Source organism: Aegilops tauschii, chromosome 3 (genome assembly GCF_002575655.3).
Source record: "Aegilops tauschii subsp. strangulata cultivar AL8/78 chromosome 3, Aet v6.0, whole genome shotgun sequence".
In the NCBI taxonomy this organism is placed as follows: Eukaryota; Viridiplantae; Streptophyta; class Magnoliopsida; order Poales; family Poaceae; genus Aegilops; species Aegilops tauschii.
Window position 1 is genome coordinate 154,263,505 of NC_053037.3, and position 13,241 is coordinate 154,276,745.

The 13,241-nt window shown below is 44.6% G+C and overlaps 1 long non-coding RNA gene across 12 annotated transcripts; it reads right to left on the bottom strand.

Annotated features, from left to right (window-relative positions):
- Nucleotides 1–4,781: 4,781 nt before the first annotated feature.
- On the bottom strand, nt 4,782–13,011 carry LOC109769779 (uncharacterized). 12 transcript variants are annotated; one of them, XR_005772418.3, is made up of 12 exons: nt 12,325–13,011; nt 11,688–12,056; nt 11,462–11,531; nt 11,104–11,348; nt 9,665–10,045; nt 7,039–9,049; nt 6,554–6,601; nt 6,336–6,431; nt 6,156–6,232; nt 5,962–6,042; nt 5,746–5,854; nt 4,782–5,106 (listed from the first exon to the last, which is right to left on the bottom strand). It is a non-coding gene; the product is annotated as an uncharacterized lncRNA (long non-coding RNA). The 12 variants fall into 12 exon arrangements; XR_012204554.1 differs by lacking the exon at nt 5,746–5,854; XR_012204553.1 differs by lacking the exon at nt 6,554–6,601 and having other exon boundaries at nt 11,104–11,359; nt 12,325–12,988.
- Between the last annotated feature and the right edge of the window lie 230 nt (nt 13,012–13,241).

A 13,241-nucleotide genomic window follows, 5' to 3' on the forward strand; every position in this document is an offset into this window, starting at 1 on the left:
TTTCTTGGCCGAGATGGCGGGCGAGCCATTCGTCACGGATGCTATGTTTAAAGGCCGCTAAGGCTTCGGCATCTAGACAGTCAACGATCTAGTTCTTTTTAGTTAGGAATCTAGTCCAGAATTTCCTAGCTGACTCTCCAGGCTATTGGACTATGTGGCTTAAGTCATCGGCGTTTGGTGGCTGGACATATGTACCTTGGAAGTTGTCAAGAAAAGCTTCTTCCAAGTCCTCCCAGCTACCGATGGAATTTTCAGGCAGACTGTTTAACCAGTGCTGGGCTGGCCCTTTGAGCTTTAGTGGGAGGTATTTGATAGCATGGAGGTCATCTCCACGGGCCATGTGAATGTGGAGAATGAAATCGTCGATCCATACCGCGGGGTCGGTTGTTCTGTCGTATGATTCAATATTGACGGCTTTGAACCCTTCGGGGAATTCATGGTCCATTACTTCATCAGTGAATCAAAGAGGGTGTGCGGCGCCTCTATATCTGGCCGCATTGCGCCGTAGCTCCAATGGAGTTTGTCTGCGGTAATCAGCTCTGGTGTGACTAGGTTTGTCACACCCGAATAGGTAGCCATCATCACGTGTTGAGGGGCGCCCTCGCGATCCATAAACGATCGGGTATGTCCCGCTCTACTATCCAGGGTCTGTCGGAGGTCGTATGTATGACCCCGAGCTGTTTCGTCTCTATTTTTATGAGGCGGTGGGGCAGGCTGCTGTTCGGCCTGAGTTGCCGCTCTATCCCGACCACGTGGTGGTCGGTCCGCCGCACTGTCCCGACCGCGTGGTGGTCGATCGGCCGCATTACGCGAGGGGGGTATGGGCTCCGGCGCCTCTTCATTGAACTGGGGTAGCAGCCTTTGCTTTGGTAACTCTTGGCTGGGCGTCTGAGGCCGTATTCTTCGGCTGCCAGGACATCAGTCCATCTATCGACGAGGAGATCTTGGTCAGCTTGAAGCTGCTGCTATTTCTTTTTCAGGCTCCGTGCCGTTGCTATTAGCTGGCGCTTGAAGCGCTCCTGCTCAAGAGGTTCCTCAGGCACGATGAAATCTTCGTTGCCGAGGCTTTCCTCATCCTCAGAGAGCGGACGATAACTACCGTCCTCTGAGTCGTTGGGCATGTCCTGTTTGTCGGGGCTAGATTGCCCGTTTTCTTGCTCCTCCTGTTCGGATGTTACGTCAGCAAGGTCTTTATTGTTTTCGGCATCGTCCGGAGTATTATTTTCACCGGTGCCAGCATTGCTGTATTTTGAACGACGTGACTTAGAGCGGCGCCGAGGACGCCAGCGTTTCTGCTGTGTCTCAGGAGGTTTATTCTCGACTGGATTTTCTTTGTCATCGTCATTGGTTGTTTTGGGTGTGTCCACCATGTACACATCATACGAAGAGGTGGATGTCTAGCGTCCAGTGAATGGCGGACTTTGATTTTGCTCCTCATCGGCATCGTCGTCCATACCATCGATGTCTTCGGAGTCATAATCAAGCGTGTCGGTTAAATCCTCGACTGTGGCTATGAAGTGGGTGGCGGGTGGGAAGCAAGATTCTCCTTCATTAGCCCCTAGTTCGAACCGAACATAGTTCGGCTGTGAGTCCCCCGCCAAGGACAGTCTCTTTAATGAGTTTAGCACAACGCCCAAGGGCGAGTGCTGGAAGATGTCTGCGGCGCCGAACTCAAAGATCGATAAACAATCAAGTTCAGCATCTGCGGGTTCACATGGTTCGGAACTTACGGCCGGAGACGAGTCCGGAGTTCCGGAAACACAAATATTGTGTGAGGTTAAGTCCATGTGCGGCTCCAACGCCGGGGAGTCTGTGGCCTCCGCGATGGGGTTGAGCCTCCAATCCTTGGATGGCGCTGTATGCTCCGGATCTAAGGCCGGAGTCGTTACAGGAGCTATCTCCTGGATACGGTTTGATGACTGATTTAAGTCATGTTCATCAAGGTGACCAGGAGTGGTTGCCGCTGTTTCGAATCCGGCGAAGATCAAATCTCCATGGACGTCTGCGACATAGTTCAAGCTCCCAAATCTGTTCTGATGGCCTGGGGCGTAGCTGTCGATCTGCTCTAGATGGCCAAACGAGTTGGCCCGCAATACGAAGCCGCCTAATACGAAGATCTGTCCGGGGAGAAAGATTTCTCCTTGGACAGCGTCGTTGTTGATGATTGAAGGGGCCATCGAAACCCTTTGGGGACGGCACAGTGGAAATCCAATGAAAGCACCAATGTCGGTGTCAAAACCGGCGGATCTCGGGTAGGGGTCCCGAACTGTGTGTCTAAGGTCGATGGTAACAGGAGAGAGGGGACACGATGTTTACCCAGGTTCGGGCCCTCTCTATGGAGGTAATACCCTACTTCCTGCTTGATTGATCTTAATGAATATGAGTATTACAAGAGTTGATCTAAAACGAGATCGTAATGGCTAAACCCTAGAGGTCTAGCTTGTATGACTATGGTAATGAGTATATCCCCCTCCGGACTAAGTCCTCCGGTTTATATAGACAACGGGAGGACCTAGGGTTACACAAGGTCGGTTACAAAGGAAAAGAATCTGCATTTTCGGTCGCCAAGCTTGCCTTCCACGCCAAGGGGAGTCCCATCCGGACACGGGTGTAGTCTTCGTATCTTCACAGCCCATCAGTCTGGCCCATGACTAACAGGCCAGACGCCCGAGGACCCCTTAGTCCAGGACTCCCTCAATATACTCTTGATGATCTTAAGGGCATTAGTCCCACTCTATGCCAGCACAAAATAAAATTGGAAAAAGACGCTAAACCAGTTGTTGATCACCAATGACGGTTAAATCCTAAGATGAAAGAAGTGGTAAGAAAAGAAATACTAAAGCTTCTGGAGGCAGGTATAATTTATCCCGTTGCTGATAGTCAGTGGGTAAAGTCCTGTCCATTATGTCCCTAAGAAGGGAGGCATTACTGTTGTTCCTAATGATAAAGATGAATTGATCCCACAAAGAATTGTTACAGGTTATAGAATGGTAATTGATTTCCGCAAACTAAATAAAGCTACTAAAAAGGATCATTACCCTTTACCTTTTATTGATCAAATGCTAGAAAGATTATCCAAACATACACATTTTTGCCTTCTAGACGGTTATTCTGGTTTCTCTCAAATACTCGTGTCAAAAGAGGATCAAGAAAAGACTACTTTTCCTTGCCCTTTCAGTACCTTTGCTTATAAACGTATGCCTTTTGGTTTATGCAATGCACCTGCTACCTTTCAAAGATGTATGACTGCTATATTCTCTGACTTTTGTGAAAAGATTGTTGAGGTTTTCATGGATGATTTTTCCGTATATGGAGCTTCTTTTGATGATTGCTTAAGCAACCTTGATCAAGTTTTGCAGAGATGTGAAGAAACTAATCTTGTCTTGAATTGGGAAAAGTGCTACTTTATGGTTAACTAGTATAATGCCCGTGCGTTGCCACGGGCTTTTGAAATATTTTGCTGAAATTATGTAAACATAATGCATGTTATATTTCACACGTAAAAAAAAGATAGCACAGGTATAATCGAGTAATAATTTAAGTCCACTTCACTTACATTGTAAATTGTTAACAAAAGGCAATTTGACAATGCATACATATAGAGCGATGATCGAACTAAAAATTTGTTACAAATTAATATCTATTTGATGCGTTCAACAAATTCTTGCACAATATCAGAAATGTTGTCTTTAGTTTCATTCGCACGATATTTGAGCAATTATAATAAAAATGTCTTCCTCAATGGCCTTCGGTCCGTCAACTTTCACGCCAACCACAGTGGCCAACCTTGACCCAGGCTTCGACTTCTTTGCCTACGCGATGGCGGACGCCTTGCTCACTCAAAAACAGCGTGATGGTCACCAACCACCCTACCTTGCCTACCGGCGGCACTTTTCTTCCGGCACGGGCTCACCGACCACCTCTCTCCCAGGACCTGCTCCACAACTACATGGCGGCCGCAGCCAACCATCCACCATGACCGCTCCACTCCACCACCACCCTGAGGCTCGACATGAGTCAACTTTAATCGTGTCAAATTTACATTGTTTGGATCCTCATGCACATTAAGCAACATTCTTAATTTTTTTCTGCCTATAAACCACTATTCTTCTTCGTCTTCGTTCTCCTGCTCCTCTTCACTTACTATCTCTACCTTTCCTATCCAAGCTAACCGCAACCATCAATGGCCCATCCGGCTCAAAATCCCCAAACCTTCTACACCCACACTATGAATTTTGAGGGACTTTTTGCCAATATTTTCTCCTTTCAAGTCTGCAAACAACAACATTAATGTAAAGTAATTAGTGTAAACTCGTTTATGCCCACTCATGGCCAGTACGACCACAAACTCTGCCGTCTCGCCTACATGATGTGCGTCCACTCCCACAATTTTCCCCCTTACTCTGGCTAGGCCTCCATTACGTCCAAATATTTTGTTCGGATTATTTTCCATCAAGGATAATTTAGCATATGTGATAAAAGTAACTACGATTTGACACTACAGAGGTAGAGCAACATGAAAAACAAAAGATCATGCTTCTAATCTTCAGACTTCTGTAGTTAAAAAAAATGGCGATAACCTTACAACATTTTTCAGACTCCCGTCCTAATTGAAAATGATTGATGCATTAAGGAACACGTGCAACGCATGTCTCAATTAACATACACTATATCAAATATTTGTAATTTTAAAGAAAACTATCTATGCTATTCTCAAAAATAATTAAATGAAAATGAAATCTACGTGACGATTAAGGATTATTGAGGCGATAAGTACATCCTTTTACAAAATATTTTTTGGGATGACAACTTAATTGTTTGAAGTGTATTGTTACCATTTACACAAAAATGAAGAGATGGTTTGAACAGTGGGCAAAAAGGGATCTTCAGACATCAAACAAGGTTTCTAAATCGACCAAAACAAAAATTCACAGACTAAGATAACATCATCCATTAGCTGTCAAAAACATCTCATCACTTCTCCTTTTTCCCCGCGGGGACAACCTTCTTCATCCGGGCTCCCAGCTGGTGCTGGTTCATCAACTCGACACGGAACTTCTTGCCGCCGTGAGTGATGGGCATCTAATCGCCCTGGCCCCTGGATGGCTGTAGCAAGCTCCTCTGTTAGAATTGAATCACCAGGCTTGGAGCAAGAGAGGTGTAAACACGGAGAAAAACAATACAAAGCTCACTAATAATAGGTTGATGGTATTTCTTATACAAAAACTGAAACTAATGACTGCTAGAATTCCACCATTCTACCGATGTTACAAGCACCTGAAGACATTATTATTCCAAATAACACCACCGTAACTGAAGCAACGAACAAACTAAACTCTAGAATATCAAAGGACAATCAGATTAATCCTTCTCTGAAGCTCGCATGATAGAAATGCCAACTTCTAACCTAGTTCAAAGATACTGTATATAATAGATTGGCATCGTTATGTCTAATATGAAATAAATTATGCAACAAATAGAATCCAATAAATCCAGTAAATCGAATTTTCATGCTTCTATGTATATTAGTTTTTTAGATTTAAGAGGAGAAATATTTCATGAACATTTAAAGTCATCATGCTTTGAATTAGACGACACAAGCATTAGAACTGCATTTGCTCGATCCTTGAGAGAGACCTTTCTACTCCCAAGAAAAGAAAAAGAGAAGAAAAGTGTAATCTGGATGTGGCATCAATAGCATAGCTAGAAAGTATATATAGATGCAGTTGTTCGAGACTGACTAACCATTTTGCATTGAAGTTTGCAAATAAATCATTTTCATATTTGAACAAGGGGACTTGTAAACCTCAGGAACAGACGTTTCTTTAAGATTTAACAATTAGCAGCAGAAACTCTGCATGAAAGAAACAATTCTGATGCACTGAGATAAACAACTCCAATGTACTTGTTGATATGAAGGTGATCGAGTAGATAGACTGACACAGACAACAGTAAGCATACCTCTTGTCAATCTGCACTTCAGAGCCTAGTTACTTTTTGAGCCAATATATGCATCAACTCAGGATCCTCCGCTGTATAAACCTGGTATCACGAAGAAAGGCAACAATAAGTATACCTCTTCTCAATCTGCACTTCGGAGCCTAGATTTTGTATCAATCTCAATATGAAAACTGAAGCAATATACATTGGCATACCAGGAAGAAAGGCAACAATACCCAGCAACAAATAGGCCATACACCTGAGAGCTGTCAGCATCCATGTGACCTTGAAACTGCATAAGGAAATATCATAGCAAAAGTTTAATATTGTCTGATAGGACACAACAGCCATGTATCTTTCTAAGAAAGTTGACAATCAGCTTGTAAACAAAATACCTTGCTAGTTGCAAAACAACCTTCGGTATCATCTTTGTATCATTATGTAGCAAAGGTCCCTACTTTATATTAGCCTAACAAACCTGCCGAAGCTATCTGCACAACTCCACAAAAATCAGAAAAGAATTAAGAGAATTAGTATTAAAAGGAGATGAGCAGTATGCCTACAAGGATGAAATAATAGGATGGATTGACATGAACTACACACGCATTAGTACCTGCAGTTCAATATCCCAATGCCCTTAAGAATTTCTACTACTCCTGATCTGAAAGTGTTCAACTTAACCAAATAGATTGTTACTTATCTTTGGCTCTGAACAATACTGACTTATAAACAGTTATAAGCATCAAATTTCAAAGAATCACAGATCAACAAGTTGCTGGCTGATCTGTCATACATGTATTTATTTTTTCAATGGTATGCTTGCCCTTGGGACAAAGCTTTGAATTGGCTAGCATAAATATGTAATAGTCTATGTGAAGCAATAAACTGGGAATTAGAAGAAAAAAATCAACTGAAAATTATGTCTTATGATTTGATATAGCTTAAAAAGGATCCACTTTATGAGTTGAAACAAAGCACGTGAATGACATAGTCACAAAGATACGTCCGCCAACCTTCTTCCTCCCAGTAGACATGGAAATTAGTAGTCACCCATCTAGGATTAAGTAAATAAAAAGAAAGATGGAAAAGAGAGAGCACCTTTGATGAACACAGACAACCAAGCAGCTTCCCCTTGTTCTCGTCTTGGCCGGCACTACACCTCTTCCCGGTCGGTAACCTGGATGAGCGACAACCTGGCCGGCACTACGCCGAACGATACAGCTACCCGCAGCTCACGCTGCTCAGGCCAACCGCACATAGACCACGAACGCTGCACCACATCCTGGGCCGCTATCCCAACATGTCGTCCAACAGTCCCGACTGGGGCGCATTGACGGAGCTGACAACCTTGCTGCTTCCGCACTTCAAGGTCCTCACCCAAGCCATGCCGACAAGCAGCCCTACCTCTTGGAGCTGTCGTCGCAGTACTGCCCAAGGCCGCAGCCTCGACACTTAATAGAAGATCCCGGAGCCGCAGCCCCGACATACACCGCCCTTGAAAACGAAAGAGCCCCACACGACATCCAAAGGCTGGCCCTCCAAGGCAACGCCTCTGAAGATGGTTACGACGTAAACGCCGCCGCCACCCACTCCAGAAAACTGGAGTTTAGGTTCTCACCCGGAGAACCCAAGCACATGAAAGGATAGGAAGATGTCTACGACTATGCCTCTAAGAAGGTCATGGAGCTTTCGCCCGAGTCCCTGATCTCCTATCAGTGAGCTTGCTTGCAAATCTGGTCACGCAACGATACCCAGACCATCAGAGCCAAGCACATTGTGTAGGGCACCCCCCTGCCGTCAGCCGGCATAGCCCTCACGCGACGACCAGCTGTAGCAACTCATGCGACATAGAAACAACGCAGTTGCCAGGGTCAGATCTGAGTGCATCGCTCCAAATCCACCATCCTGAGCCGGTGCAGCAGCCCCTGCCATAGCAGCCATCAGCCCGAGGCCGCTGCCCCAGCATTCTCTGGCGCCGCAACCACCGGCTACCCCACTGCAGATCCACGAAACCAGGAGAACAACGTCATCAATCTGCAGAGCAGCACAGTCACACCTCCCGCCGCGAAGAAACGCACAACGCCCATATGTCCCCCCTCGCGCATGCTAGGCGCCAGATCCACGCCCACCTCGCACCTCCGCCACGGACCAACGCACCCAGCCGGCCGGAGCACCTCTACGCCTTACTTCGCCAGCGCACATGCCAGATCGGCTCGCACCCTGGCCGAACCCGCGGCCACGCGCACCAGCGCGCCATGCCGCCGCCAGCTCGCCCTCACCAATAAATATAAATGAAAAGTGAAATTATGTAGTCTTAATTGCACAATCAAATCATCCTCAAGCAAATAAAGAGGTTAGTTGTTCATCTAAGGCTGCATACCTAGTAGTTCGAAATTGGAAGCACTTAGAAATAAGCATAACATATCAGAAACACAATTTTCTTTTCTATCAGCGATCTCCCCACATGAAAAGAAGATAGTATGCTCAAAAATCATTATTTGTCACAAAGGATGTATTTAACTAAAATGCATAAGACCAAACAATGCACAAAAATGGTAATAGTAGGCATAATTGTTATCCGAGTAGTGCTAACCAGAAACTACGTACGTCCATTGTGTCGATCATCCATACGTTCGGATAAAATATAATTTGGTCGAACCAAGAAATAAAATGAAAAACATTTTTTACTTATGCTAACAGACTACCTTGAGTTTCCATATTCCTGCAAACTCGTGAATAATGTTTCCTTTTCTCTTCTCTTTGTAAGAGTAATTCGCAAATTCCATCTGGTACTAATTAAAACATATAGAAATACCATGAGAATACTCGTACATGTCTAAAATACCAGTTGCAAACTGACCAAAGGCCTAGTAGCACAAGTATGTAAATTGGTATCAAGGAGAACTTATGCAGCAATTGGTGCAGACTAATCCTATATAATTAAAACAGTTAACTTCCCGTGTCCAGTACAGTCAATAAAGTATCACGTTCAAGACAAATCTGATATAGTGTGAATAAATCAATAAGTAAATCAATATGATGCATACTCTAAAAGGTCAGATCTTTGATGTCGTAGAAGTTACTAATCTTCTGCTCGTTTCAAAAATCCCTACAGAAAAAAAGGAATACATTTCAAGCTCCAGCATGAACCAGCAATTTATTATGTGAAATACGTTCTTATCGGCAATAGATATTTTCAGATCAAAGAATAGTATCCAATCTTATAAGTAACTCTATATTATGAAACTCCCACTCATAGGTGTTAATATGAGACCTTCATGAAATAGATCTAAACCGAGGGTAGTATTTCATATCAGTTATTTTACAATATGAACTTGATACTATTACTATCATCGACGGAAAAACTGACACAATTTATTTTTATAAAAAATAACTATAAGGAAGGCCATACATCAGTGCCAGCAAAAATATGATCATATACCCAGCACAAACTTATATGCCCAACAAAACCGCAACCCCAATCAAACAAAAGATCAGATGGGCTGATCCCTGAGATCGAGAAGATATCCTATTCTTCGCAGCTGCAATTGTTTGCCGTCCAAACTGGTGGGCCTAATTATAGGCATGTAAATAGTCCTAACATGTATTTTTCATAGCAGCATCAGGTATGACTGAACTTTCTTAAAAATAGCTCGCAGCATGCTAAGTTTACCAAACCAACATACAAATGAAATATTAGAAAAGTCTACAGGACAATTTTTACCTTGATGATTAGTGTGGGCTCTCATGGTTTTTGCTTTCTGGCGATGTAATCGGACATGGATATTCTTCACATCTGCAAGTGCCTTCGGCCGTGGGTGGAGCCTGACTGACCCTTGAGGAGCTTGTGGCGGGTCTTGCACTCCAGGCAGTTCCCTCATGGTGCTCGTACTTGTAGCATGTTTGGCAGACGGAGAAGGCCACACCCATTGCAGGTGAAGTGCTCGACATGAGCCCCACGTCGTCCCCGCAAATGAAATATTTGATTTACAGAAGGGGTTGAGTTCATACTGTTTTTTAAAGTTCAGTGCCCATCTCCATATTAAAGACAAAGAGGAATTATTTCAGTTTAAAGTAGAAAGGCAATAACTTCGGAATTGCCAACCTGCAAATATAAAAAACAAAGCAAAGCAAATATTCTTATGATTTGGAAAGCTGACATCCTATACAAGAAACAATATAAGTTCTAACAAATCGCTGGTTCGGTTCAAACATCAACACACATAGCAATGGCACTGATTCGCCATGAAACCGTGCTATTGAGTATTGAGAGATATAGCAGCAGATGCATTTAGATATATCTAGGCACAACCGCACAAGGATTCACAACAGTGATTATATGGGGAGTAAAAAAACATTTAGGCTACATCTGGAGCTATCTATGTATGTCCAAATTTTGATCTAGCGACAGTACGTTTAAATATACACATACACACATGTTACTACCAATAATTATGAATGGATTGTACCTTACAAATACACCATACTAAAACATTATATTCAAGCTATCAAGGTCTATATAGAGTTTCTTGAAAATAAAGGAACACGCAATTGAGTTCTCGACAACAACTTTCCCGAAAAGGAGATGCTCTAGAAAAGAAATGTTGATCCTAGCATTTGGCAATTTGTTTCAGACCAAGCTTCCTTTTCTGTGTGCCACCATGGTCGTAAATGTACAATCTCAGATAGTGGTGCTGACTGTACTACTGAGATAATCCTACTTGTTGCCCGGAGCTTGACACCATTCATCCTTCTATAGGCTAGTGTTACAGAAAAGGGTAAAGAGCTAACAAAGGGCATACTCATAGTGCAGTGTTCCTTTCCTACAACCCCTCGTTCCTAGTCAGTAAAAGGCTTACAACAATTTATCTTGGCTCCGCATTTACTTTAGCTTGTTTGTCGAGTTAAACAAGGATTGAGCTGCAGGTGGTTGTCACCTTCTTTGGCAGTTTTGTACAACTAAAGGCCTAAAGCTATCATGGCATAGTCAACAAATAAAACTTGCAAGTATTATGTACATTTAAGTAGCAGATGTTTCTCAACACAAAATGCAAGCAACTGTGCAAGTAGGGTCTAAATTCATGCAAGTAGTCAGAATATTTCCGACGCAAATTGTACAAGTAGCAGGAAGAAACAAATAAAATGTAAATAAAGAATAGTTACCTTCAGTAAATTGGTTTCTCCTAAGAAGGCAGGCAAGATGAACAGACTATGTAGCCGCAATAATGGGCCTGATGAATTAACAACTTAGCAACAATGGGCAATGTTGCGTGGACAGAGGAAGGGAACAATGAGTCGAGCAAATTGGTGAAACAATCACTGGTGCCCTGCTCCGCCAGTCTGTCGTGCATCCTCGGGACGGTGATCGGTGAGAGGTCGATGCAAGTGATGCCGCAGGTGACGCCCTCCTGCAGAAGCTCTATAAGAATCAGCAGAAAGAAATCGAGTTAACAGAGATACTTTTCTAAGGGCCTGAGAGGTTATATAATGAATAGAAGATTCATGGAAAGACGTCACTTACATGATACATGTAGCTAGAGAATCACAATGCCCTCAATTGAAGTTTTATGTTCTCCCCATTAGTGATCGCACTGAATCAAAAAGCAAAATGTCAGACAGACAGATTACCTGGAGTGAAGGCATCAGGTAAACAAATTATCTGAATCAAAAAGCTCACTAAAAACAGAATCAAAAAGCTAAATGCCAAACCGATTGAGTACTTTTCCTGGTACACATACTTGTCCCACCTTGCATCAACCCTGTGCATGGTGGTGGCATCAACAGCGTCATGAGCTCCTGCTGCCCTTGCGTCGATAGAAAGGTTGTCATCGTCGGCGCCGCGCACCTCCGAACCAAGGATCCGTTTGGCATGGAGGAGAGCGCGATCAGATTGATGCGTCCATCCCCAAACAACGATCCAAGATAAAGAATATTATGACTGGGAGTTGTGTGTCCCCACTTTGCGTCTGCAACCACCTCCTTTCTACAGCTCCAAATCAGGGGAGCATCTCTTCGTTCCCAGCGAGACGGTCTGTGCAGGTGCCGCCGGCGGCAGCGACGCCCCACCACAAAAGATTGTCTTCGAGCCGCGAGTTGCCGCACCCAACCCCAAGGACCTGCAGTTGGTAGATATTTATTGGGGAAAACGACCAATAAAGCATGACTGAAGTTTAAACTTTGCATAACTAAAAAGTAATCTGTGGGCATTTTCCTTTTTCCCAAGTAACAACGTCAAACTTTTCAGGGGAAGGGTATATACAATATTTACTAAACTGAATGCTTTCCACGTGTTTTTAAATCAATGGATCCTTCATCTAGTCCTTTTGCTATCTCCTACAAATTCTTTAAAGAGTACTACTACACTGCAGCAAAATAATGCAATACCTAGAGTTAAATCTATCAATTTTGGCACATATGTACTTGCATGGTCTTCTCCTCCTCTGTTAGCATTTCTCAGTCCAATTCGTGTCTGCATGAACATGGTGGCGACAAGAACACCCAACCCCAAGGACCTGCAGCACAAGAACACACAACATACATGGTGGCGAGATGGCGTGCTTCAACTGCAGTGAGTCCCCGGCCGTGGCCGGGTGCCCCTTTGGTCGCGACGCAGCGCCGTCGGCGGTGGGCATCACGATGCCGTCATGGAGGCACAATCAGATCATCCTCTCGCGCAGCCGGCCGCCGCCCTCGTTGCCGCAGACGGAGGCTGCCTCCTCGCCGGATCGGGTCGGAGCGGCGTCCCAAGAGACAAGACGCACACGATGCCCGCCGCCTCGATCTACCTCTCCCGGTGCGGCCCATCTGGACGAGATGTTGCCGTGGTGGATCTGGCCACCGCCCCGCTGACTTGCTCGAGACGATCTGGGGCCTCCCCGCTCGTGGTGGGCAGCGCCGGCGGGGAAGAGAGCGGCGCGGGCGGAGGGAGAAGCAGTGGGTGGAGCGGCATGAGGTAGGGCTGGTCGAGGAGCTCCGGTGCGGCGGCGGCTCAAGGAACCCTAGAGTTGTTTGCGCGATGGGAGAGACGGGAGCGGCTCGGGGGGGTTTCGGGAGGGAGAGCAGAAAACCGGTGGGAAAAAAACCAGGGGGAGCGGGGTGCAAGGTGGGATGAAATAAAACCAGCGAAAAAAACCGTGACGAAAAAAAACCATGATAGGTGGGACGAAAATAAACCCGGAACGCAGACTACCAACTGAGACATTAGGAGTAGAGATGAAGGTATCGTCTTGGGGCATAAAATTTCTGAAAGAGGTATTGAAGTTGGTAAAGCTAAAGTTGATGCTATTGAAAAGATGTTGTGT